Consider the following 4,835-nt stretch of genomic DNA (forward strand, 5'->3'; position numbering starts at 1 on the left):
TATACATGAAAAGAGTAAATGTTATAAGTGTTATACATATTAAGTAAGTGTTATACATGTTAAAAGAGTAAATGCTGGGAATTCATATCACAAAAAAATTTTTTTTCTATTCTGTTAATTTTGCATTCATATGAGATGATGGATGTTCAGCAAACTTATTAAGATAATCATTTCATGATTTATGTAAGTCAAATCACTTTGCTTTACACTTTAAACGTACACAGTGCTGCATGTCAATTATATCTCAATAAAACTGGGAAAAAAAAGAATTTTGGCAGAGAATTGAAACTATTTTTTTCAAAATGGAAATTCTAAAACTGATACTAAGAATTCAAAGGATAGGTTTACAGCATACTAGACACAGCTGATAAAGAATTAGTTACTTAGAAGTTAGATGAGAAAAAATATCCAGAATGAAGCATGGGAAGGTGAAAGGATAGAAAATATAGATGGCAGTCTACAAGACTAGAACAAACAGTGAAAAAGCTCCAGAGGCTGGGACAGAAGCAAGATACAAAGGGGTAATGGCAGAGAGCTTTCAAAAACTGATAAAAGACACCAATTCATTTATTCAGTACGCTCTGAGAGCCTAAATCAGGATAAGCAGAAGGAATATATACCTATGCCTATATGAGTAAAATGAAAGTACATTTTTATTATTAGATAAAACTAAAAGCTGAAAATCAAAAACAAAGAGAAGATCTTAAAAACAGAGAAAAGCAGTGCTCGCCTCGGCAGCACATATACTAAAATTGGAACAATACAGAGAAGATTACCAGGGTCTCTGTGCAAGGATGACACGCAAATTCATGAAGCATTCCATATTTTTACTACCCAGCAAGCTCACTCCTAGGCATATACCCTGAGGAAACCAAAACTGAAAGAGACACATGTATCCTATTGTTCATTGCAGCACTATTTACAATAGTTAGAACATGGAAGCAACCTAGATGTCCATCGACAGATGAATGGATAAAGAAATTCGGTACATATACACAATGGAATATTACTCAGCCATAAAAAGGAACACATTTGAATCAGTTCTAATGATGTGGATGAACCTAGAACCTATTATACAGAATGAAGTGAGTCAGAAAGAGAAAGATAAATAACATATTCTAACACATACATACTTAATCTAGAAAAATGGTACTGAAGAATTTATTTACAGGGCAACAATGGAGAAACAGACATAGGGAATAGACTTATGGACATGGGGAGAGGGGAGGAGAGGGTGAGATGTATGGCAAGAGTAACACTGAACCTGACATTACCGTATGTAAAATAGATAGCCAACGGGAATTTGCTGCATGGCTCAGGAAACTCCAACAGGGGCTCTGTATCAACCTAGGAGAGTGGGGTGAGAAGGGAGATGGGAGAGAGTTTCAAAAGGGAGGGTATATATGTGTAGTCATGGCTGATTCATGTTGAGGTTTGACAGAAAACAGCAAAATTCTGTAAAGCAATTATCCTTCAATAAAAAATAAATTAATTTTTTAAAAAACAGAGAAAAGCAGAGATGACCTTCAAAGGGATAACAGATTGGATATACAACTGATTTCTTAATGGAAAAGAAGCAGAGGCCAAAAGGACAGTGGGATTCTTTAGAGGGCTGATGGAAAATAACCACCACTTATTTTTCAATACCCAGAAAAAAAATTCAAGTAAAGAAGAAATAAATACATTTCAGTCTAATAAAAATCATAAGAATTAGTCACCAGTGGGCCCACATTAATAGAATATTTTAGGGCAGAAGAAAATAATCCCAAATGGGAGGTCAGAGATGCAGAAAGGTATTAAGACCAATGAAAAATGACAAATATGTGAGTAAATATCAAATAATACTGGTTGTATAGAAAAATAATATGATAGTATTTGTGGGAGTTAAAGCCCCAAGATCTTTGCCTATATTTTAGGGGAAGAGAGTAAAAGAATCAGTTAATATTAGGATTTGTTAAGAATGCATGCTGTAACTGTTTATAATAGCCAGGACATGGAAGCAACCTAGATGCCCATCAGCAGACGAATGGATGAGGAAGCTGTGGTACATATACACCATGGAATATTACTCAGCCATTAAAAAGAATTCATTTGAATCAGTTCTAATGAGATGGATGAAACTGGAGCCCATTATACAGAGCGAAGTAAGCCAGAAAGATAAAGACCATTACAGTATACTAACACATATATATGGAATTTAGAAAGATGGTAATGATAACCCTATATGCAAAACAGAAAAAGAGACTCAGATGTATAGAACAGACTTGTGGACTCTGGGAGAAGGCGAGGGTGGGATGTTTCAAGAGAATAGCATCGAAACATGTATATTATCTAGGGTGAAACAGATCACCAGCCCAGGTTGGGTGCATGAGACAAGTGCTCAGGCCTGGTGCACTGGGAAGACCCAGAGGGATCGGGTGGAGAGGGAGGTGGGAGGGGGGACCGGGATGGGGAATACATGTAAATCCATGGCTAATTCATTTCAATATATGACAAAAACCACTGCAATGATGTAAAGTAATTAGCCTCCAACTAATAAAAATAAATGGAAAAAAAAGAAAAAAAAAAAGAATGCATGCTGCATTCTTTGGGTAACCACTACGATGTTGTAAAAGAGTAAATAACTTTACAAAATAATAGAGGAAGGTAACTGAATGAAATAACAGATGCAAAGAAAGGAGAGAAGAAGAAATAGAGTAGATAGAACATATAGAAGGCAAGATAAAAAAAGAAAAAAGATTTTAAACCTAAATATAAAGATAATTTTATTAAATGTAAAATTTTCCTATTAAAAGGCAAAGACTTTCAGACTTACTCTGGATAAGAACAAAATTCAGCTATACACTGCTTACATAGAGTTACCTGAAATACAGACAAAGAAAAAGGATGAGAAAAGGCATAATATACAACACTAACAAAAGCAAAAGGCTAGTGTAACTATGTCAAAATAAGACTAGATTTTAAAGCATTACTAGGTATAAAGAGTTACTTCATATGATATAAAGCTGAATTCACTGTTGTTGTTTAGTCACTAAGTCACATCCAACCCTTTTGTGGCTGCTACTGCTAAGTCACTTCAGTCGTGTCCAACTCTGTGTGACCCCATCCCTGGGATTCTCCGGGCAAGAACACTGGAGTGGGTTGCCATTTCCTTCTCCAATGCATAAAAGTGAAAAGTGAAAGTGAAGTCTCTCAGTCATGTCTGACTCTTCGCGACCCCATGGACTGCAGCCTACCAGGCTCCTCCGTCCATGGGATTTTCCAGGCAAGAGTACTGAAGTGGGGTGCCATTGCCTTCTCCCTTTTGTGACTAGGAAGATATAATAACTACATTTGTATGCACATGATAACTTGGCATCAAAACACAAAGTAAAAATTGATAGAACCAATTATTATACTTTAGATTCCTTCTCTGCCTTCCTGGGGTCACAGAAGCTAATCATTTCAGCAGTCAATGTCCTCTCTCAGAAATATCCTACCTAGGACTTGCTTGGTGGTCCAGTGGTTAAGACTCTGAACTTTTAAGGCAGGGAGGCGTGGGTTCGATCCTTGGTGGAGAAACTAAGATCCCACATGCCTGCTGCATGATGCAGCCAAAGAAAAAGAAAGAAATATTCTACCTAGTCCACTTATGGAGTCACTTTTAGACAGGTAGCCGTCTTGGCTAACTCATCTCATTTGTATGTGAAGAATGTGTGTTGCAGATACAATCAGTGCCTTGCCCCATCTTACAGGTACTCATCGTTTTCCTACACAGCTACCTGGTAGCTTCCAACTGTAAGCACCTGAGACTATACCTGAGGACTTTTTCTGGCTGTAAAGCCTGCTCCTGCATGTGGAGCATTCCAAAAGTGCCAGAGAATTAATGCTCCCAGGAGCAACCCCTCAAACAATGACTGGTGTGAGTCAGTGGATAAATACTCCCAGCTTCTTTGCCCTTTAAGGATTAACTCAGAAGTGTGTGTTCTCTACTGTGTCTCAGAGATTTCCAACAAGACCGATCTTCAGTTGCCCACAGGGGTAACTGGCTTGATGTAACACATATTTTTCTTTGTTATCCTCCGTTTCCTGCCCGATTTCTCCAGTCCCCTACTGTTATCTTTGAGATCATCTCCCAGATAAACTATTTGCAAATCCTTTGTCTTCTCCCTCTCTCTCTCTCTCTTTTTCCTGCTCTGAGTGGCATGTGGGATCTTAGTTCACTGACCAGAGATCAAACCCGTGCCCCCTGCAGTGGAAGCACGGACTCCTAACCACAGGACCACCAGGGAATTCTCCCAAGTCCTTTTCCTAGGGTCTACTTCCAAGAGAACCCAAACTCAGATAATATCCCTGGTTTTAATGCTAAGGACATGGCCAATCCCTGCAACGTGGCTTGGCTCTGAGGTGGTCTCCATTCTCTCACCCCATTCCCTTGATCCTGTTCTTATCCATGACATCATGTGTGTCTTTCTTGAGGAATGTTCAGACCACAGTTTCCTGCCCCTTTAATTTCCCTCCCATTGCTTCTCCATAGGCAGCCTCAGGAAACTTGCTATGAAGCAGAGAGCTCACCACTGCCCACCTTCTACTCTGATATCTTCAGTGGCTTCCTATTACCTATAGCAGAAAATTCTAATCCTCAACTGACATGCAAAGTCCTCTGTGCTCTAGTCTCAATTCACCTTTCAACCCCTCCCCATTCTCCACTGCTTTCTCCCCAAAGTCTGTGTTCATTCCTCATTGACCTTCACTCCTGGGCACTAGTCCTCGTGGCCCATCACTTCCTATTATGCTCTCTCCAACTTTCAGAAGTCACAGGTCCACGGAAGTGGAAGTGTTAGTCCCTCAGTCAT

The 4,835-nt window shown here is 39.0% G+C and overlaps 1 non-coding gene across 1 annotated transcript; it reads left to right on the plus strand.

Annotated features, from left to right (window-relative positions):
- The first annotated feature begins 722 nt into the window (after positions 1–722).
- Positions 723–829, plus strand: LOC139031643 (U6 spliceosomal RNA). Its single transcript, XR_011484148.1, has one exon. It is a non-coding gene; the product is annotated as a U6 spliceosomal RNA (small nuclear RNA).
- The last annotated feature ends 4,006 nt before the right edge of the window (positions 830–4,835 follow it).

This window comes from Odocoileus virginianus, chromosome 27 (assembly GCF_023699985.2).
Source record: "Odocoileus virginianus isolate 20LAN1187 ecotype Illinois chromosome 27, Ovbor_1.2, whole genome shotgun sequence".
Taxonomy (NCBI): domain Eukaryota; kingdom Metazoa; phylum Chordata; class Mammalia; order Artiodactyla; family Cervidae; genus Odocoileus; species Odocoileus virginianus.